The 23,998-nt window shown below is 41.9% G+C and overlaps 1 long non-coding RNA gene across 1 annotated transcript; it reads left to right on the top strand.

Moving 5' to 3' along the window:
• The first annotated feature begins 22,352 nt into the window (after nucleotides 1-22,352).
• Nucleotides 22,353-23,998, top strand: LOC146391426 (uncharacterized). The gene is made up of 3 exons (XR_014799169.1): nucleotides 22,353-23,067; nucleotides 23,201-23,329; nucleotides 23,824-23,998. It is a non-coding gene; the product is annotated as an uncharacterized LOC146391426 (long non-coding RNA).

Genomic DNA, 23,998 nt, shown 5'->3' with positions numbered 1-23,998 from the left:
AGGGTAAAAAAAAAATCGGATTTGATGCGCTTTCGCCTGCAGTGTGAACGTAGCCTTGGAGTCGAGAAGAGGAAGGGCCCTGCCTCCATGCGACGGCGGAGAACGTGAACTTCCGCGCCTGAAGGCCCTGCCTCCATGGGCAGGGCCTCCACTCCGCCCTGGCAGGTATAAAACGCACAGGCACACAAGGAAAAACACTTCACTTCTTACACCGGCTCAGGCAAACCTCGGCGACGCTTATAAAGGTCGAAAAAGAAGAAAGTGGATAAAGGTAAGACACTCAGACACTCAGAGCGCAGAGCGCCACCGACACTCAAAGCGCAGAGCGCGCCCGACACTCAGAGCGCCACCGACACTCAGAGCTCATAGCGCGCCCGACACTCAGAGCTCAGAGCGCCACCGACACTCAGAGCGCCACCGACACTCAGAGCGCAGAGCGCCACCGACACTCAGAGCGCAGAGCGCCAACGACAGTCAGAGCGCAGAGCGCGCCGACACGCAGAGCGCAGAGCGAGCCCAACACTCAGAGCGCAGAGCGCCACCGACACGCAGAGCGCAGAGCGAGCCCGACACTCAGAGCGCAGAGCGCCACCGACACGCAGAGCGCCACCGACACTCAGAGCGCAGAGCGCCACCGACACTCAGAGCGCCACCGACACTCAGAGCGCAGAGCGCCACCGACACTCAGAGCGCAGAGCGCCAACGACAGTCAGAGCGCAGAGCGCGCCGACACTCAGAGCGCAGAGCGAGCCCAACACTCAGAGCGCAGAGCGCCACCGACACTCAGAGCTCAGAGCGCCACCGACACTCAGAGCGCAGAGCGCCACCGACACTCAGAGCGCAGAGCGCCACCGACACTCAGAGCGCAGAGCGCCAACGACAGTCAGAGCGCAGAGCGCGCCGACACGCAGAGCGCAGAGCGAGCCCAACACTCAGAGCGCAGAGCGCCACCGACACTCAGAGCGCAGAGCGAGCCCGACACTCAGAGCGCAGAGCGCCACCGACACGCAGAGCGCAGAGCGAGCCCGACACTCAGAGCGCAGAGCGAGCCCGACACTCAGAGCGCAGAGCGCGCCACCGACACTCAGAGCGCAGAGCGAGCCCGACACTCAGAGCGCAGAGCGCCACCGACACGCAGAGCGCAGAGCGAGCCCGACACTCAGAGCGCAGAGCGCCACCGACACTCAGAGCTCAGAGCGAGCCCGACACTCAGAGCGCAGAGCGCCACCGACACGCAGAGCGCAGAGCGAGCCCGACACTCAGAGCGCAGAGCGCCACCGACACTCAGAGCGCAGAGCGCGCCACCGACATTGGTGGGGACACGTCCCTTCCGTCCATGCCAAATCTACGCCCTTGCCGAGGATAATAGTCTGGGATAATTGGCTACTTATCAGCTTTCACGGAATCTTACTGTTTATTTTATTTGTTTACAGGCGTGATCAAAGACTTTCTCGAGGTGAGTGAGGGTTGGATTTATAAGATAACGGACTGATGCTGTTCTCTTTTTTATTATTTCGGCACCGACATGGAGGATTGAAGATGACGTGTGGCTGTCTTGGTATTTTAAACGGACTTTCTTTGACTTTTAGTGTTTTTGCTATTTGTGCGCACTCTGTCTACTCGCAGCTGGATTGTTGCAATTTTACTTTTATATTGTTATATTTTGAGTCTCGTTGCTCCTGGCCAGGGATGTAAAACCAATATGCCAGCAGTTTATCTCTGTTAACGAGAGGAGAAGGCATGTGTTTGGCTCCTTCACATAGTGGACATTGAGTTGTTGTGTGGGACACCAGTAGTATTAATGTCTGTTGCTGTAACAGTAGCTCATGCTTAGAATAAAAAATCCCAACTCATTGATTTGATAGGGGCAATAGTGTGGCTAAAATGTTGCATAATTTTGCTGAGAGATCTTTTACTTTGTGGTAATCTTAGATGGACAAAACCCACCAGGTCATTCAGTGTTCCCTTAGTGAGGTAATGTTGTTAAGTCCTTGAACTCATATTTGTTTATTGTCATGACTGCATTTGCCCAGTGGGCCGCTCTTGATTTTTCGTTTTTATGGGCCAATGGGGTTTTCTTCCTTTTCTTTTTTTAACGGTATAAATGAACGGTGGTGGATTGGCCAGTTGGTCATGATCGACTCTGGGCTGGACCAATTACAGCCGAGGAGGTCAAACTTTAAAGTTAAGGTGAAAAAGAAATGCGATTTGTCCCATACTACTTCAGCTAGAAAGTTGCTAATTCAATCATGAAACTGATCAATGATCAGCTGATCGGCTTTTCTCTCTGTGCCAGAAAGAGGAAACCAGCGGAGGTCGCATTAAACAACAGCAGCACGTTTAAGCTTGATCAGCTGTTGTTAGCATTTATTTAATATTACTTTCTAGTATCAGCTGATGTTTGCTGGAGCCACAGCTGTAAAGCTGCTGGTCATGATGTCGGTTTGGATATGTGGTGAGAGGGAAACATGAAGATGAAACCAGGAGATGTCCTTACTGAATCATCAGAGCTGAACAGTTGATGGAGAAACAGGTTTACCTTTTAGGTGACATGAATGAGTTGAAGGGAAGTTATGAACTGTTTCTGAGAGACAAATAACACCAGGATCCTTTTCTATGTAGCTGACAGCTGGTAACTGTGCAGGGGTGGATCTAGCAAAGTTTTGCCAGGGGGGCAGGTAGGGCATTAACAGGGAGAGGGGGGCACAAAGAAATACTTTTCTTTCTTATTCTCATTTAAAATGTGTCGCTTTTAACAAATAATTATCTGAATCTTTCAACCAACGTTTTCATCTGATGTAAAATGTATAGAAATTCATTGTTGTATTCAGTAAATATTAAGTCTAGTTAGTATATACACTAGTAAGTTATAGTATTCTTTACTTTGTTAAGGTACCATCTGTGCAGTCTGCAATTCTGTTGAAGAAAGATGTTGAATCTATTTAATTACTGGAGAAAAATAATAGATTTATGTGCATTTGTTTTATACGTGCATTAAATTTAAATCGGTTTCGTTAGTTAAGCATCTTGAAACAGAGGGTGGGGGAGTGGTTCCCTACTTTTTTCTTTTCTTTTTTTGCTGGGAGTTGGCAACCCTTTTAGTTATAGGTATATGTAATTATAAATTAGGTGTTACTGTTTAGAATACCAGAATAGGGAAGGTGGTGTAGGTTTAAGCTTATTATAAAGGCTTTAAAGGATTTACGACTTTTCCTATAATACCATGACGGGCCGGTCACTAGTCAAAATGCCGATATTTTGTCCCAGTCCAGCCCTGCTGAATTTGAAGTAATTTTTATTTTTGTATGATACCTGATTTATGTTGAATATGGCTGAAGTAAACTAAAGTCTAAAATACTTAGTCATTTGTTTAATTGTAATTTAGCATTATATAACTCACATATAAAACTATCAATTGTAATTTTTAATGGTTTAAAAGCATGTAGAATAGCATATGTAGGCAAGTATATTTCTCCTTTTGTTATCAAGAAGCAAAGACAAAAAGGAAAAAAAAACCTGAATCATTCGTCCCCACCAATGCCAAAACGAAATCTACACCCTTGTAAAGACTGTTATGAATCGCCGTTTAACGAAGAATTGTTGCAGCAGTTGATGGTTGTTACTTATGATTTGTTCTTCCTTGTGACAGGCTTGAAGCTGAAATGGATCGACACGCAGGTTCCACTCCGCTGTATGTCCTGCGTGTGGGTTCCTGGTTTCGTTTCCATCTCATCTACGACCAGACTGACGGACTAGCTATGGTCCTTTATGGTGGCAGAGAGAAGCTTGTTCAAATATTCCTCAAGAGAATAATGACGACGTTCTTCATGAAGCCAAGGTGAAAAAACAAAACAACAAAAACAAAACACAAAACTTGGATGCTACATTTGCCGAAATGTAAATATGTTTTCGTGTCTTACCCGAATCCGCTAAGGATCTTTATGAATATTACATTTCTCTTTGATGTAGCTAGGTTTTGAAATATTTGCATCGTTATTGAACGTTTGATATAAACAATGAACAATAAAACATTAACGAATATACAATATTTTATTACAAATCTGAGCTTCGTGTTTAAAGTCATATTATGCAGTATAACTAGGGTTAAATAACTTTAACAGAATTTAAACTTAAAGTTTGTAAATTAAATAAATCGAACACAAGTTTGTTCAGTTGGCCTGACTTTAATAAAACTTTCAGTTAAATGTACTGGAGCAAAATAATGATTTGTGAATAAGTTGTCGGCAAAGCTTCACAGAAACAGACTTCTTTCTATTTCTTTGCCGACGTCTGACAGAACCAGCAGTCAGCGCGCAGCGGACTATCTGTCGCAGTGTGCCCAGGGTTCCCTACACATTCACTGCCCGGACAGGAATGTGGCCGCAAAAGGGTGATTCTGTTCATCCTGACGCAGCGTAGCGGGCAGATTCCAACACTGGGTGAAACGGGAGAAAAGCGAAAAGAAATTTCCAGCGATATTAATTTGGGTTTCACCCAGGACTGTATAGGCGTTGGTTGAACAGCAGTGGTGTTCACCTTGGGGTGTCGGTCAGAACACACAGGACACAAATAAGGTTATTGCTTCATTACTGTCACTCTTTGGTACAACAGCCCAGTAATGCAACCACGGGGTGGCGTACAAGAACCCGTAGGTGAGGGAGTGGGTGTGTGGTCTGCGAACAAAACATGTACAAAAATGCTGAATATAATAAACATACACTCCTCACCAGACCTAACAGAGCCTAATATTAATTGCCGATACAACCAATAATTCTACCTCACAGTACAGCGAATCGTTTAGCTTACAGCTAACTGATTATATTATTTGTTTACAGGCGTCATCAAAGTCTTTTAGATCATTATGTTAAATGATGTCTTTATTTATTTATTCTGCGTGGGGGGCGGGTCACAAAAGGAGTTTCAGTCTGAGTGGAATATTTAGCGGTAAAAATAAATAGGCAACGCGAAAAAACACGTGAGGGTCAGTGAACAATGAAAAGAAAAGACTTGAGGGAAAAGGTGGAGGGTCAAAGATGAGAGATAGAAATAGGTGGACAGAGAGAAGCGTGTTCGTACATCAGCTGCAGATAGTTCTACTTCTTTCACATTCTGGTGCAGATTTATAAAGACTGTTATTGTTATGACTCGCCGTTTAACGAGGAATTGCTGCAGCAGTTGATGGTTGTTACTTATGATTTGTTCTTCCTTGTTACAGGCTTGAAGCTGAAATGAATGGACACACAGGTTCCACTCCGCTGTATGTCCTGCGTCTGGGTTCCTGGTTTCGTTTCCATCTCATCAACGACCAGACTGACGGACTGGCTGTGATTCTTTATGGTGGCAGAGAGAAGCTTGTTCAAGTATTCCCAGAGAGAATAATGACGACGTTCTTTAGGAACCCAAGGTGAAAAAACAAAACAAAAAAACAAAAAACAAAACTTGGATGCTACATTTGCAGAAATGTAAATATGTTTTTGTGTTTTGCCCGAATCCGCTAAGGATCTTTATGAATATTACATTTCTCTTTGATGTAACTAGCTTTGCAATATTTGCATGCTTATTGAACGTTTGATACCTTAAAAATAAACAATGAACAATAAAACAAACATTTAACGAATATACAATATTTTATTACAAATCTGAGCTTCGTGTTTAAAGTCATATTATGCAGTATAACTAGGGTTAAATCACTTTAACAGAATTTAAACTTATTCAGTTTAAGTTTGTAAATTAAATAAATTGAACACAAGTTTGCTCAGTTAACCTGACTTGAATAAAACTTTCAGGTAAAAGTATTGAAGCACAACAATGATTTGTGAATAAGGTGTCGGCAAAGCTTCACAGAAATGCAAAGCAAACAGTCCACGTTTTACCTGATGGGTACAATGTTGCTCTTGAGTGGTTGCTGCTGCTCCTGCTCCCGATACTGCTGGAGGGCAGGGCTGTGTTGATTTGAGACTGCAGACACAGTCCATATAGGAGAGATGGTATATGATTAAACCAGTGTTATGAGATAATAATAATAAAATGCAAAGATTAGTGACAGCACTTGGAACCATATATGGTATATTGCCTTATAAGGCAACAGATTTAAAAAACTGTGGGAAATAAACTCGGCTCTGCCTGTGAATCACTCTTTGCCTCTCTTCCTCCTTCCATCTCCTCATCTCATCTATCACTCTCCACTCGCTGTCCATCTGAGAACAAGGCACAGTTTGCTGTTGCATTAATCTATTATTTAATTATCCACACTTAACAAGCGCCTATAAGCCACAATAAAGTAATGATAGAAAATGCTATAGAACCATCCTTAAGAGGCATGTCTGCACAGTGGCATATCATGAGTAGTAATTTTAAAAAATCATACATTCACACATATACAAAAATGCTCAGTATAATATTTGCTGCAGCAGTTGATGGTTGTGACTTATGATTTGTTCTTCCTTGTGACAGGCTTGAAGCTGAAATAAATGGACACGGTGAAGTTGCCACTCCGCTGTCTGTCCTGCGTGTTGGTTCCTGGTTTCGTCTCCATCTCATCTACAACCACACATACGCACTGGCTGTGATCCTTTACGGTGGCAGACAGATGCGTGCTGAAATATTGCTCCAGAGGATAATGAGGATGTTCTTCATGAATTGGATTCACATGCCTGAATAATGAAGACATCAGTGGGGGCGGTCCAAGCCTGATTGGTGCCCTGGGCGAACACTACCCCTTGTAGTTTAGTCTGTTACTGTTACTATTTTTTTTTTTTTACCATTTCTTCTTTGAGCAACTGTAACCCACATAATTTCCTTAGAAATAGAATACTTTATTAATCCCTGATTGTTTCAGGATGACCTGCCATTATCCAATGACACATCTGCTTACCTGTATCTTTTGCTCGTTTCTCCTCCTCTTCTTTTCTCTTTTTTCTAAACTGAGCACCTGATGCCTTTGAACTTTTCTTGTCCATCTTCCATTGGTTTAAATTTTGCACTCCAGTATGAACACAAATCCCCCACCTCAGGGATCACCACAACATAACCTAACCTACACCTTAGTTCATTCACTTTGTCTAGGGTTTATTTCTGGGATTTCGCACAACCCAGGATTCAAATCAAGAATACATAATGGGCTTGGCTTTACAACATTATGAATGAAATGTGCTCTATTTGGAAGCAGCCGGCCCCCTCCCCTTTCAATAGGTTGTGTGTGAGACTTTAAATCATCAAACTGTAAATTATAAAATTTAAATTGTTATTGATCCCTTTACCCCGAGTCCTAAAGTGTATATTTATTTTCTTACTCTTCTTATATTTATTGTTTGTTTACTTGCACTGCTGTAACTGGAGCTTCGCCGTCTCGTCTCTCTATATACTGGACTGTATGTAGCGGGGATGACAATAAAGTTTACTTTGACTTCAGCAGCGAGCTCTTTTCACTTTTAGGGTATAGAATTTCGAAAAAAACATAGGTACAAATAATAAGTCTGTATTATAATGTCTCGTGTTTGTCGGTTTGCTTTTATATTCTTTTTAGTTAGTTATTAGATGCCGCTCCAGCCAGCGAGAGAATCCCCCGCCCTCTCCTCCATGTGCAGCAAACAGCAGGCGCACCTCGCAAACGGAGGGCGCCCTTCCTCCCAGCAAATGGGCGGCAGAAAACCGATCGGTGCCTATGCCATTACCAAAATGCGCTGGCATGACGTCGGGACAGCACGAGTACGATAAACGTTTTCAAAACGTGTTCATAACGCTTGTGTTAACAGATTTGTCCAAATTTAAAACTAACATTTTAACTAACTAAATAAATAATTCAGCTCCGGTCGCCTCTCTTCGGAGTCAAACTTTGTACCGTCTCTGGGAGCCGCTAGGATCCATCCTCCCGAGGTACAGCTAGAGCCCCGAGGGTATGAATGTACGCGACTGTGAGACAGAAAGCACCTACATAGAAAAAGTGCGTTTGAATGAGGCAAGTTGTATAAAGCACTTTGAGCCAAAGACGTAGATTTGGCATGGACAGAAGGGACATGCCCCCACCAATATCCACCGATTATTGAATTGTCCCCACCAATACTCTCTTCGAGTAAAGAAATACAAACCCGATAGAAAGAAAGAAAAAGATCTGTCAACTTCTCATTCAGCGAGCGGTGCAGAAAGAGTTAAATTACGTTCTCTACTGGAGTCCTACCTCATGTGACAAATATAGCCAATGTGATTGGCTGTGCCTTTCAGGGAGCTCTGTTTAGTTTTAGGAACGGCAAACCTGCGCTGCGAGGAGGAGGATGGCAGCAAAAAGCAGAGAACCTGGATATAAGAAAGTATTTTTCAAAACCTCTAAGTTACTTAAAGTCAAATTCACTCATAAAATGTGTCCGTCATAATAACGTTACAGGCTATGCTGGGCCATACATGCCAACCTCTCGATTTTTCCGGGAGAATCCCGAATTTCAGTGCCCCTCCCAAAAATCTCCCGGAGCGACCATTCTCCCCAATTTCTCCCGATTTTCCACCCGGACAACAAAATTGAAAAACCATATCCCAGACTGGCCCAGCCAATTCCAGTTTCCAACAATACTACTGCTACTGCAGCTACTTAGTTTTAATATTACTCTTATTACTCTTTCTGGGTCGCAAAATAAACTTTTAACATATTTTCAGGCGAGAATGTAGCTGTGTAAACTTCAAATAACTTGAACATGTTATTGTTTGGCCTTTTTCTGTGTTTTATTTGTTCGTGAGTAAATCTGTTTGGCTGCGATTAAAGTTATTAGATTAGATTAGATTAAATAAAACTTTATTAATCCCTCGGTAGGGTTCCTCCGGGGTTTTCACACAGCTGAATAAACGTCAAACAGAAAACTGATTAAACAGAAGTGTGAGATGGTCGAGAATCTACGCCAGCGTCCGGTTGTATTTTAGACAGCAAGGAGCATACGGTAGAGGTGATGTAATTCTGAAGGCTAGACCGTCCAATTTCACAGTCGCTCATTTCCGGTCTACCCGGCTTTCGGAGGTGGACGCAGCCTCTGAATTTGGACACCCCCGGCCTTTTTCCGGCCGGACAATAAAGACGGTGACATTTAACTTATTTCATCCGATAAGTAAACACTGTAAAATTCAAGTTTTTGGTATACATATGTATACCCCCCCCCCCCCCCCCCCCAACAGCCCTTTTGAATGTCTCCCTAATTCTGAGGTCTCAAGCTTGGCAAGTATGTGCTATAGGCTTTGGCCCACATCAGTCTAAAATTGTATGTAACCATGAATAACGTGATGCCATTTCCACCAGGAGAGACTGGACAGCATAGATGTAAAACAAACATGCCAGCAGTTTATCTCTGTTAAAGAGAGGAGCAGGCATGTGTTTGGCTCCTTCACATAGTGGACATTGAGTTGTTGTGTGGGGCATGTAGTCCATGCTGTTGCTGTAACAGTAGTTCATGTTTAGAATAAAAAAATCCCAGCTCACTGATTTGATCGGGCAATAGTGCCTAAAATGTTGCATAATTTTGCTGAGAGATCTTTTACTTTGTGGTAATATTAGAAGAGTAGTGTTATAGACAAAAACCACCAGGTCATTCAGTGTTCCTTTAGTGCTAATGTGTCAGAGATGTTGGTGTACTATAACTGAAGTAATGTTGTTAAGTCCTTAAAGTCATATTCTTTTATTGTCATGACTGTATTTGAAGCTATGTTTATGTTTGTATGATACCTGATTTATATGGAATATGGCTGAAGTAAACTAAACTCTAAAATACTTAGTCAGTCATTTGTTTAATAGTAATTTAACATTATATAATTCACATATAAAACTATGAATTGCAATTTTAAATGGTTTAAAAGCATGTAGAATAGCATATGTAGGTAAGTATATTTCTCCTTTTTTTTTTTTTTTTTTTTATCAAGAAGCAAAGACAAAAATGAAAAGAAACAGAGCAGGGTTCGGTGGTTGAATCATCTGTCCCCACCAATGCCAAAACCAAATCTACGCCCTTGCTTTGAGCGATCACGGTAGACGAAGCCACTGTACTGCAACATACTCACTGTGTATGATTAGCCTACGGCAGTGGAAAATAGCGCAAAAAGGGGCAGGTGCTAATTTTTATTGATTGATTTAAAAAAATATATATAATTTTTTTTACATTTTTTACGGCTTGGGAAAACTGTAAAGACTGCATTTTAGTTATAAACTTTATATAAAGTTTGAAACTAAATTTTTACTACATCTAGTTCCTTGTGCGTAATCAAAATCTTTTAGATTATTATCTTAAACGAAAAAGGGAGAAGGAAGGTGTCTGTGGCTTAGGTGGTTTTCTGATCCAACTGATTGGAAGGTTGATGGTTCAATCCTTGGCTTCCCCAGACTGCAAACATAAGGCCACAGGATCTCCGTTAGCATCTCTTCTATCTGAGAGGAAGGGGGTGAGGTACAGTTAAAGTGCCATATAAGGATTTTTTCAACAGGTCTGCTTCTCTCTCACTATCGGTCGGCACATCTAAGCGGGGTCGATGAAATTAAACTGGTGCGCATAGACAGAGAGAAGAGTATCCTTGAGAGAAGGATCAGGATATAATTATCTTCTTCAGTTAACAAATGTAAGTAACTTGAGGATGAAATGTACCGGTTGCTAATTTTGGTTGACTTTTGCCTGTTAGCTGCTCCAAGTTGTCAGTTTTACTCGTTTAAAAGTACTGCAGTGTTTTCTTGGACGCTTCTTCATTATTGTTACTTCAACATAAGGAACCGTGTGAGCATCATTATGATAATATAATGATCATTATTCTATGCACATATAAAAGTCTGGGATATTAAACTGTGATAGGTGTAGTCACCGAGGAAAATAGTCTGGGATAACAGGCTACTTATCAACTTTCATGGAATGTTACTGTTTCTGATTATTTTATTTGTTTACAGGCCTAATCTAAACATTTTAGAATATTATGTTAAATGAAGAATATCTTTATTTATTTATTTTTGGGACTGGGCGGTCGCAAACGGAGTTGAACTGTGAGTGGACTGTTTAGTAGTATAAAGAAGTAGGCAATGCGAAAAAAACACGTGAGGCTGAGCGATCAGTGAAAATAAAAGACTTAGAGAGGGGAGGGGGGGGGAGCAAAGAATATGTTTTTACATCAGCAGCAGATTTTTCTTCGTCTTTCACATTCTTTTGGAGATTTATAATCCAACCTATTTCAGTGCCAAGTAGTAGTGAATCCTTGAAATGGAAGGATCCGGGTATAACTATCTTCTTCAGTTAATACAGGTAAGTAACGTAAGGATGAAATGTACCGGTTTAACATTGTTCCTATAATTTTGGTTGACTTTTGCCCGCTAGCTCCTCCGAATTGCTTCGGTTTCACTTGTTCAAAAGTACTGCAGTGTTTTCTCCCACGCCTCTGCAGCTGTCGGGGACTGTGACTTATGATTTGTTCTTCCTTCTGACAGACTTGAAGCTGCAATGGATGGACACGGTGAAGGTGCCATTCCGCTGTTTGTCCTGCCTGTGGGTTTGGTGTTTAGTTTCCATGTCATCTACACCAGACATTATGATACAGACTTATAATTTGCACCGATTATCTTTTTTTAAATTCTATATGCGAAAAGTGAGCGGGAGAGTCCTCAGTGCGTCTGCTTGCTGCTGAAGTCAAAGTAAACTTTAATGTCATCTCCGCACAGTCCAGAGAGACCAGACGACGAGGCTAAAGTTACAGCAGTGCAAGTAAACATACAATAAATATAAGAAGAGTAAGAAAATAAATATACACTTTAGGACCAGGGGTAAAGGGATCAATAACAATTTAAAATTTATAATTTACAGTTTGATGATTTAAAGTCTCACACACAACCCGTCGAAAGGGGAGGGAGACCTGCTGCTTCCAAATAGAGCGCATTTCATTCATAATGTTGTAAATCCAAGCCCATTATGTATTCATGATTTGAATCCTGGGTTGTGCGAAATCCCAGAAATAAACCCGAGGCAAAGCATATCTGTGAACTAAGGTGTAGGTTTATTAGGTTATGTTGTGGTGATCCTCGGGTTGGGGGATGGGTGTTGGAGTGCAAAATTAAAACCAATGGAAGATGGACAAGAAAAGTTCAAAGCTATCAGGTCTGGGGGACGCCAGAGGGATTGTTCGCCCAGGGCGCCAAACAGACTAGGACCGCCACTGTGTATCAGTACTGATAAATGATCAGAATTATAATATTTCTGACTGTCTGAGGCAAAATTGAATCGAATCAGGACTTTAAGAACCGGAATCGAATGGATTATAGAAATCAGCGATGATACCCAGCCCTATGTGAGTAGCCTAGGCCCGACAGAAGAGGGTGTAGCTGTGGGTAACAAGGAAAGATGAAAAGAACTATTGATAACTTTTTTGTTAAGGCCTGATCCATCTGAAATTCATAGGCAGTGATCTGACACGGAGCCATCAATCTTTCAACGCAAAAAGGACAGTGTATCCAGAAAACACTGCGCAAGTGTCCCCTCTCCCCACTGCCTTTCAGCAGCAGGCAGCAGCAAACAGGTTGTCAGAGGAGGCCGAGATGATGATTAAGTTGAACATTTTCTACAATATTGCGAAAGAGTGCACATGTGAAACTGCAGAAAACTTTGAGTGTGCACTGATGTAACCGTGGGAAAAAAAGTTAGTCTCTAACCCTGGCACACACTGTGTGGTTTGGAAAAGCTTTTTAGCATTGCTCTTTTGTTGTTTAGTTGCCCTTAGCCGGAAACTGTAGCCACCACGGAGGTATGTCTTAGTTTCCCTTTTGTGTCGCTCAGGCTTTTTCTTCCTGAGCACCATCTGAGTGACTATACTTGCGGCAAAAGTGCGGCACACTTCACTTCTTCCACCGGCTGAGACAAACCTCAGTGTCGATTATAAAGGCTGAAATAGAAGAAATAAGAAACGGATAATTATCGTCAGCATTGTTAATAAAGGTAAGCTGTACAGACTTTGTATTTAAAATACAAACACTTGAAGGCAGCTGACTCACAGCATGTAGACTTCACAATGTTTTGGTTTTCAAATCATGTTCATAATGACTGTGTTAACAGATTTTTCTAAATTTAACACTAAAATTTAAACTTCAAAAATAAAATAAAATATTCATTTCAGTTCATCTGTTTTTGTAGTAAAACTTTGTACCATCTCTGGGAGCTGCCAGGAGCTAGAAAAAGCTCCTCTACTGAAACAAACCGAGTGTGTATGATTACGGCAGTGGAAAATAGTGCAAAAGAGGCAGGTGCTAATTTTTATTTATTAGTATTTTATTTATTTATTTATTTATTTATTTATTTATATTTTAAACATTCAGGGACTGGTGTCTGCGAGTCAATGACATCCGATGAGTACAAAGCAACTTGCTACATTAAAAAAAACGTTTTTTCTGTGTAGGTGCGTTTAGTTGATGCTCACATGTCAGTCGCTGGCTAACCAGCCAATTTGTCTGAGTGAAAAACATGTAAGAACCAGTGAGAGGCAAGTTAACAAGACAAAAATATAAAGATGAGTACTCAGAGTGAGGGTAGTCTGTGGTTCTGTATTCATTCTTCTTTTACATTCTGGTTTAGATTTATAATGCAGCCAGTTTCACTGCAGTGAACCCTTGAAACAGAAGGATCTTTAATAAAGGGAATTAAGGATTAAATGTACTGGTTTAACGTTGTTCCTAAGTTTGGTTGACTTTTGCCTGTTAGCTGCTCAAAGTTTCCTTCAGGTTTACTTGTTTAAAAGGTACTACAGTGTTTTCTTTGACGTGTCTGCAGCTATCGCTGACTGTGACTTATGGTTTGTTCTTTCCTCTAACAGACTTGAAGCTGCAATGGACGGACACGGTGAAGATGCCATTTTGCTCTATGTCCTATGTGTGTATTCCTGGTTTCGTTTCCATCTCATCTACCACCAGACTGACGGACTGGCTGTGATACTTTATGGTGAAAGAGAGAAGCTTGCTGCGATATTCCTGCAGAGGATGGTGACGGAGTTCAGGAACTGGATTCACAGGCCTGAGTGACCAAGACCATCAGTGACCTGTGTTTGCACAGCCTCTGCGGGACTCTCAACACAGTCCTCTGGTGACGCCTGATGGCCAAAAGTATGAAGAGCAGCTTGAATCTACAAAATGAACTGCTTCATTATGACCGCCCACTCTACAGAGTGGAGTTCACAATTCTCTCTGATATTGGGCTGCCGTTGCTTTGCTATTTGGGAGGTGAAAAAAAATGTTATGTCTATTTGTTTAATAGATAAATTTGGTCAATAAACTTTGCTTATGCGCCATGGTGTGGTCTTTCTTTACTTGTGCCTTCTTGATGTTGGTAAATACAATACATGAAAAATACATATAATATACATATAATAATGTACAACACATTATGGAGTACGCTTCTGCTGTGAGGTCCTGCCTCCATGAACTCATGCAATTAATCACTGGACAGAAAGACGGCTGTGTGTATAAATAATATGATATTGGGCCAATTTTCTTATACATATGTTTGACCAGGAGGTTGTGAACTGATTGTGAACTGAAAAGGGAGAATGCTTAAGAACTTGTAAAGTAAAAACGTGGTGCATTTAAGGTTATCCGTTTGGTTTTTGTTTGAGAAGAGAATTTGTTCCACTGTGTGATTGTCAAGTTTCTTTTCTTGGTGATAATTTCTCCTGCATTAGAGAAAATGTGGAACAAAGAGGCTGGAGAGCCCAGAAACTGCAATGCAAGTTGGTAGAGATGCAGGTATACGGTCTTCCTGGTGTCACAGACGATCAGCTAAAACTATTAAACAAATTAAATTACTGCCATTTTTGTACAATAATATTTTAAGATTATTTTACATATAAAATAGATATTTTTTATTATATTAAATTGGTAAATGGCCTGTATTTATATAGCACTTTACTAGTCCCTAAGGACCCCAAAGCGCTTTACATATCCAGTCATCCACCCATTCACACACTGGTGATGGCAAGCTACATTGTAGCCACAGCCACCCTGGGGCGCACTGACAGAGGCGAGGCTGCCGGACACTGGCGCCACCGGGCCCTCTGACCACCACCAGTAGGCAACGGGTGAAGTGTCTTGCCCAAGGACACAACGACCGAGACTGTCCAAGCCGGGGCTCGAACTGGCAACCTTACGATTACAAGGCAAACTCCCAACTCTTGAGCCACGATCGCCCCCCATCAAGCATCAAATGGAAATCTTTTAAAGTTATTTAATGATATTAATATTATGAAAAGTACATTTTTGTTTAGTTATGTTTTCTATATTTTCAGACAACATAAACGCACATAAATGGTGTTACAGGAGATTTATAACAATAACTAAATATGCAGCTTTTACAGTTTTCCGAAGCTGTAAAAATTACAAATGAATCAATAAATAAAAACTAGCACCTGCTCCTTTTATGCTACTTTACACTGCCGTTGTACTCACACACACACACACACACACACACACACACACACACACACACACACACACACACACTGGGTTTTAAAGAAAATACATTAAGAACAGCTATATTAGAATTATATTTCAAATATGAAAAAATGCTGATTTTACAGCAGCAAAAATATTGTATCTGTAAAATTTAAACATTTAACAAACTTTCTCCTTTGCACTGAATTGAAAGACAAACTGAATCATCTATCGAGATAGATAGATAGATAGATAGATAGATAGATAGATAGATAGATAGATAGATAGATAGATAGATAGATAGATAGATAGATAGATAGATAGATAGTTAGATAGATAGATAGATAGGGAAGGACAAGGACTGGATCAGCACAATGATGTCATCTTGTGGCCATAGTATATACAGTATTCTGGAAAAGGTATAAAATGTCACTATATGTGCTTTATGTGTACAGATTTTCTTTTTAAATTATCACTCAAGTATAAAGTTGCAATGTTTTAGTTCAATAAAAATATTTCTATCATTACTTTTTTATGGATTAGGTTCAAGAGTTGTTAAGTGTAGATAATTAAATAATAGTTTAATGCAACAGCAAGTTGTGCCTTGTTCTCAGATGGACAGAAAGTGGAGAATGATAGATGAGATGAGGAGATGAAGGAGGAAGAAGAGTGAGTCACAGACAGAGCCGAGTTTATTTCCCACAGTTTTATTAATCTCTTGCCTTATGATTCCAAGTGCTGTCATTTTATAATTATTATCTCATAACACTTGTTTAATCAGATACTGTATCTCCTATGGACTTTTGAATGTCTACTTTCTCAGATCAACACAGCCCTGCCCTGCAGCACAATCAGCAGCAGGAGCAGCAGCATCATTGTAACCATCAGGTAAAACATAGGCTACGTTTGCTTTGCATTGTTCCCACCTGATGACAGTGATATAGTATGATATGATTCCATATTAGATTCTTGATTAATGTGGGTTGTCGTTATTCAGCCTGGTCCTATGTGCTCCTTTTTAACTTTAAGCACCCTCCCCTTCGGACATCTCTGCACAGCCCTGATTACATGTCTGTATTGTATGTTTAGCTGCTGCACTTTAGCCCTCCGCCGTGTAACAGTGCTTCTAACAGAGCTGCTCAGGGCCTCTGCAGGCTCATAATAGATAACCTGTTAGCCAAGCTGTTGTCCATAATAGATATCAGTTTGGCTAACATCCTCCTCTCACCCACCATCTCTATGCAGTCGATGAGACTGTCCAGGAAAGAGCTGGTCCTCTTTATCGGTGTGTTACCCCCCATTCCTGGATGATGACATGATGTAGAAGCTAAGAAATTCTTGTAGTAAAAATTGAAGTAAAAAATTATAAAACTCAAACCCCAGACACTCAGTGGATGTTTCACTGATGCACCTCCAGTGGAACCAGATCCCACAACAATGTGTGCTCTTAATCTGGCAGGAAAGGAAAGGTTACTCACGTGGCGCTTTATGATTGACAAGATATAATTAAAACATTTTAACAGCCGTAGGTTAGTCAATTTGTGGACATTTAATTTTGCATATGAGACATAGATGTACCCTTAGGCCTCCTCCTCAATTCAGAGATGGTCTTTCCCTTTTCACGTAAATGGCCTCCTTGACTCTGCGCTCAAACCAGCGTTCCTCCCTGTCCAGGATGTTACATCCTCATCATTGAAAGAGTGTCCACTGACCTGTAGGTGTGAATAGACTGCAGAGTCCTGGCCTGACGAGGTAGCTCTCCTGTGTTGTGCCATCCACTTCGCCAGAGGTTGTTTGGTTTCCCCGATGTATAAATCATGGCAATCCTCCTGGCGCTTAACAGTGTACACTATATTACTCTGCTTGGGTTGGGGACCTGCCAATCTTTGACATAGTGTTTGGGTTTAAAAGCCACAGAGATGCGTTGTTTAGAAAAAATATGTCTCAGCTGTTCCGATACTCCTGACACGTACAGGATAAGCCAGCGGTTGTCCTTCTCATGCCTTCCCAGCTTTGACAAATATCCAGCTGGGATAACCACATTTACTCAAAGCATTAATATGACAATTTGCAAATTAATGATCATAAAACTGACCTCATAGCCTGCTGTTTGTCAGTGGTGCTAGTTTAAGTCATTATGCAAATGTGCTGTTTACAGGGTCAAGGAAACCTGCAGTCAGCTGAGACTGAATAAGTCACTTAGTAGAATTTCTTCGACTGAAAACGCCACGTCCAGATGAACAGAATCACTTTTAGGGATTTCCTTACCTGGATGATTGAGCATGAATCAAGACAATAAAAAGTGATGTTTTTTTTGTTATGTTGTCCTAATTTTTTTTCTTAAAAACCTTTCAAGATACACATTTTGAAGTTGATAGAATAGAATAGAATAGAATAGAATAGGCCTTTATTATCCAATAGAATAGAAATTTCGGTGTTACTGAGCTCTTACAGCAAGGGAAAATAAAATATAAAAGGAAGACACAAGGTGGTCCTATAAACATAAGCAACTGAAGATGCTCCATTTGGATTTACACACCGGGAAAAACATTATATTGTATTTTTTTATGTATTTATTAATTTTGTGTTGGCATGTCAAGGTCACCAGTCGTAATCATCCACTGGCTGAATCTGATGCTAAGCCTGGATGAAGAGAAGTTGATGAACACACACTCACAAAAACACAACTCAATGTCATGTTCAGAAACCAGTTTGAGATGATTTGAGTTTGTAGCATGTTGTGTTATCCTGCTGGAAGCTGTCATCAGGAGATGAATACACCGTAGGATGGAGATGGTCAGCAAGAATACTCGGGTAGGCTGTGGTGTTTAAATTGTGCTTATTTGGTACTAAGTGGTCCAAAGTGTGCCAAGAACTTATCCCCCACCGCATTACACCACCAGCCTGAACAAGGCAGGATGGATTCATGCTTTCAAGTTGTTTACTGCAGACTCTACCATCTGAACGTTGCAGCAGAAACTGAGACTCATTCAAACAGGCAGTATTTGTGCATTTTTCTCCCATTTTGGTCAGCCTGGGTGAACTGTAGCCTCAGTTTTTTTGGGCTGACAGGAGTGGCGCCTGGTGTGTTCTTATGCTGCTGCCTCCAGGTTTGATGTGCTGTGATTTAAGAGATGCTCTTGTGCAAACCTAGGCTGTAATGGCTGATTAGTTTAGTTGCTGTTGCCTTCTTATTAGCTTGAATCAGCATTTGTGTAGCAACAAAGCATTTTCACGCAGAGAACCACGGCTTGTTGAATATGTTCTCTTTTTCTTTTTGCTATTTCCCCTCTCTTTCAGTCTATCCTGTATGAACAGCTTCTGAAAAACAAAACCAGCCACCTGGAACCAACGACGACGCCCTTAACTCACTTAAATCACCTTTTTTTAACCACTAACCACTTTTTACATTCAAGGTATGCAGAAGAGCATCTCTGAATGCACAGCATGTTAAACCTTCACGCTGATGTGCCATGTTAATGAGCTCAGATCGTCTCAAAGTGGTTTCTTCAACATGACAGTGAGTTTGTACCCCAATGGCCTCCACAGTCACCAGAGTCAGTCTCAATCCAGTAGAGCACCTTTGGGATGTGGTGATACAGGAGATTCATATTGTGGGTGCACAGCTAACAAATCTGCAGCAACTGTGTGATGCTGTCATGTCAATGTGGAGCAAAGTGTCTGATTAATGTTTTCAACAGCTCGTTGAATCTGTGCCATGGAGAATTAAAACAGTTCTAAAGCCAAAAAAAGATCCAACTCAGCACTGATGTAGCCGGATGGGCTACTCGCCTTTCTCTCTCTCTCTCTCTCTCCCTCTCCCTCTCTCGCTCGCTCGCTTTACCGCCCTCGCTCTCTCCTGCGCTCGCTCTCTTGGCTGCGCAACTCGGTTAATTGGGAACCCACCTGTATATTGATCGCAGGGTGGCGTCAGTCCGTATAAAGTTAAGCCGGTGTTCTCCTGGATTATTCCTCCCATGCGTTTGGCGCAAAGCAGCAGTAAATGCTGGCGGACCGTGACGGATTGATCAGCAAGCGAGTAGATCCTATGACAGCGGCAGGCTCTCGCTTAACCTCCGATTCCCTCCGAGTACCGAAATTTGTATTAATGTAGTTTTGCGGCCCTGTTGTAGCGCGGCCGTTTCTGTTTAATTCCAGCGTTGCAGAGAGAGGTGCTCGAGTTATCTCCACCAGTGAGAGTATAGCGCCTCCGGTCCTGGGATAAGCCGTTAAAAACTGCTTTTATTAGCATTCACAGCTACAAGAGGCTAAGGTTACATTTATCCTTTGTTTTAGGGTTTGATTGCTGCCTTCACCTCTCCGTGGCAAATCGCCTAACCTTAATTGGAGAACTTGTAGTCGCGGTTTGAGGGCTCCTGCTCGGTGGAGCTGCTCTCTTGTCTTATCTCGTCTTTTTGGTGTCATCTTTTATTTTTGTGGAATTGTTTTTATTAAGTGGGCTAACATTTTTCTGGTGCGCCTGGTTTTATTGTATTTTATTCTGGATTGTTGCTTGTACCCACGCCTCGGTGATCGGGCTGGAGCGATCCTCTGCCCGAGTGTCGTGCTGGGAACTTGAAACCGCCTCAGTTGCCGATCTCAGCCTGTGCGGAGCCAGACTGGCTTGTGATCGAGGCCTGAACTATTGCCACCAGCACGAGTTGTAGTTTGATTTGTGGGATGTAAGCCTTCCAGTTTGGTGTGCATGTGTGATTTCCTTTATTAAAGATTGAAGTTTTAGTTTTTATGATATGTAGCTAGCCTGACGCTCAAAGTCCTTTTACTCTTTTAACGTATTGCTCTGTTTTATTTCAGTGAACCGAGGACGTGCCAGTGTCCCTGGGCCCTCAGGTGGTGGGTCGTTTTCAGACTTTCCTTTGTACAGCACTGGGTGTGCTGTAGTGATTGTCTTGTGTGATTTTTCTTTTGGGTCCACGGCTGCAGGTAAGTCAGCGGTTGTCCTTCTCATGCCTTCCCAGCTTTGACAAATATCCAGCTGGGATAACCACATTTACTCAAAGCATTAATATGACAATTTGCAAATTAATGATCATAAAACTGACCTCATAGCCTGCTGTTTGTCAGTGGTGCTAGTTTAAGTCATTATGCAAATGTGCTGTTTACAGGGTCAAGGAAACCTGCAGTCAGCTGAGACTGAATAAGTCACTTAGTAGAATTTCTTCGACTGAAAACGCCACGTCCAGATGAACAGAATCACTTTTAGGGATTTCCTTACCTGGATGATTGAGCATGAATCAAGACAATAAAAAGTGATGTTTTTTTTGTTATGTTGTCCTAATTTTTTTTCTTAAAAACCTTTCAAGATACACATTTTGAAGTTGATAGAATAGAATAGGCCTTTATTATCCAATAGAATAGAAATTTCGGTGTTACTCAGCTCTTACAGCAAGGGAAAATAAAATATAAAAGGAAGACACAAGGTGGTCCTATAAACATAAGCAACTGAAGATGCTCCATTTGGATTTACACACCGGGAAAAACATTATATTGTATTTTTTTATGTATTTATTAATTTTGTGTTGGCATGTCAAGGTCACCAGTTGTAATCATCCACTGGCTGAATCTGATGCTAAGCCTGGATGAAGAGAAGTTGATGAACACACACTCACAAAAACACAACTCAATGTCATGTTCAGAAACCAGTTTGAGATGATTTGAGTTTGTAGCATGTTGTGTTATCCTGCTGGAAGCTGTCATCAGGAGATGAATACACCGTAGGATGGAGATGGTCAGCAAGAATACTCGGGTAGGCTGTGGTGTTTAAATTGTGCTTATTTGGTACTAAGTGGTCCAAAGTGTGCCAAGAACTTATCCCCCACCGCATTACACCACCAGCCTGAACAAGGCAGGATGGATTCATGCTTTCAAGTTGTTTACTGCAGACTCTACCATCTGAACGTTGCAGCAGAAACTGAGACTCATTCAAACAGGCAGTATTTGTGCATTTTTCTCCCATTTTGGTCAGCCTGGGTGAACTGTAGCCTCAGTTTTTTTGGGCTGACAGGAGTGGCGCCTGGTGTGTTCTTATGCTGCTGCCTCCAGGTTTGATGTGCTGTGATTTAAGAGATGCTCTTGTGCAAACCTAGGCTGTAATGGCTGATTAGTTTAGTTGCTGTTGCCTTCTTATTAGCTTGAATCAGCATTTGTGTAGCAACAAAGCATTTTCACGCAGAGAACCACGGCTTGTTGAATATGTTCTCTTTTTCTTTTTGCTATTTCCCCTCTCTTTCAGTCTATCCTGTATGAACAGCTTCTGAAAAACAAAACCAGCCACCTGGAACCAACGACGACGCCCTTAACTCACTTAAATCACCTTTTTTTAACCACTAACCACTTTTTACATTCAAGGTATGCAGAAGAGCATCTCTGAATGCACAGCACGTTAAACCTTCACGCTGATGTGCCATGTTAATGAGCTCAGATCGTCTCAAAGTGGTTTCTTCAACATGACAGTGAGTTTGTACCCCAATGGCCTCCACAGTCACCAGAGTCAGTCTCAATCCAGTAGAGCACCTTTGGGATGTGGTGATACAGGAGATTCATATTGTGGGTGCACAGCTAACAAATCTGCAGCAACTGTGTGATGCTGTCATGTCAATGTGGAGCAAAGTGTCTGATTAATGTTTTCAACAGCTCGTTGAATCTGTGCCATGGAGAATTAAAACAGTTCTAAAGCCAAAAAAAGATCCAACTCAGCACTGATGTAGCCGGATGGGCTACTCGCCTTTCTCTCTCTCTCTCTCTCTCCCTCTCTCTCTCTCTCTCTCCCTCTCCCTCTCTCGCTCGCTCGCTTTACCGCCCTCGCTCTCTCCTGCGCTCGCTCTCTTGGCTGCGCAACTCGGTTAATTGGGAACCCACCTGTATATTGATCGCAGGGTGGCGTCAGTCCGTATAAAGTTAAGCCGGTGTTCTCCTGGATTATTCCTCCCATGCGTTTGGCGCAAAGCAGCAGTAAATGCTGGCGGACCGTGACGGATTGATCAGCAAGCGAGTAGATCCTATGACAGCGGCAGGCTCTCGCTTAACCTCCGATTCCCTCCGAGTACCGAAATTTGTATTAATGTAGTTTTGCGGCCCTGTTGTAGCGCGGCCGTTTCTGTTTAATTCCAGCGTTGCAGAGAGAGGTGCTCGAGTTATCTCCACCAGTGAGAGTATAGCGCCTCCGGTCCTGGGATAAGCCGTTAAAAACTGCTTTTATTAGCATTCACAGCTACAAGAGGCTAAGGTTACATTTATCCTTTGTTTTAGGGTTTGATTGCTGCCTTCACCTCTCCGTGGCAAATCGCCTAACCTTAATTGGAGAACTTGTAGTCGCGGTTTGAGGGCTCCTGCTCGGTGGAGCTGCTCTCTTGTCTTATCTCGTCTTTTTGGTGTCATCTTTTATTTTTGTGGAATTGTTTTTATTAAGTGGGCTAACATTTTTCTGGTGCGCCTGGTTTTATTGTATTTTATTCTGGATTGTTGCTTGTACCCACGCCTCGGTGATCGGGCTGGAGCGATCCTCTGCCCGAGTGTCGTGCTGGGAACTTGAAACCGCCTCAGTTGCCGATCTCAGCCTGTGCGGAGCCAGACTGGCTTGTGATCGAGGCCTGAACTATTGCCACCAGCACGAGTTGTAGTTTGATTTGTGGGATGTAAGCCTTCCAGTTTGGTGTGCATGTGTGATTTCCTTTATTAAAGATTGAAGTTTTAGTTTTTATGATATGTAGCTAGCCTGACGCTCAAAGTCCTTTTACTCTTTTAACGTATTGCTCTGTTTTATTTCAGTGAACCGAGGACGTGCCAGTGTCCCTGGGCCCTCAGGTGGTGGGTCGTTTTCAGACTTTCCTTTGTACAGCACTGGGTGTGCTGTAGTGATTGTCTTGTGTGATTTTTCTTTTGGGTCCACGGCTGCAGGTAAGTCCAAGTTCCATGATTGTTTTTAACTTTAGGACACTGTCAACAACAACGCTACATTTTGTTTTCTAATATTTTATCTATTGATATTGGAGCCAACCTGCGTCGGTGTGCATCCTTGAATCTGTGCGGCCTCTTTTATTCCTTTAATCTATTTTTCTTAAATAGGAATTTCCTGGGGGTGAAATTCCCCTCGGTGGCGTTGTTATTTTATTACCATTTCTTTTATAACCCCGCCGACCACTTGGTCACACTAATGAAGTGGCAGCAGGGCTTTGAGTATGTTGTTCACTCAATAGCAGGAGAGAGAGAGAGAGAGAGACCAAAAATGGGATTTACGAAAAATGATAATTAAAAACACGGAAATGTAAAATAATTAATCATACATGTTTATAAAATATAACAAATTAACAAGTTGTTGCCGATATTTATTTTATTCTATATGCATTTAATTGGATGAGAGCTTCTTTCCGTTGCTTCCTTATTTTCTTAAGTGATTTAGGATAAGTTGGACAACGATGAAGTGTCTCATCTATCAGTTGGATTATAGGACTTGGACTTGCTATTTCCTGAGCCAAATTGGAGTCGAGAAGAGGAAGGGCCCTGCCTCCATGCGACGGCGGAGAACGTGAACTTCCACGCCTGAAGGCCCTGCCTCCATGCCGCTTA

The sequence above is a fragment of the Perissodus microlepis genome, chromosome 3 (assembly GCF_051167445.1).
Source record: "Perissodus microlepis isolate ML-2025 ecotype Zambia chromosome 3, ASM5116744v1, whole genome shotgun sequence".
In the NCBI taxonomy this organism is placed as follows: domain Eukaryota; kingdom Metazoa; phylum Chordata; class Actinopteri; order Cichliformes; family Cichlidae; genus Perissodus; species Perissodus microlepis.
This window is presented reverse-complemented; position numbering and strand designations above follow the sequence as displayed.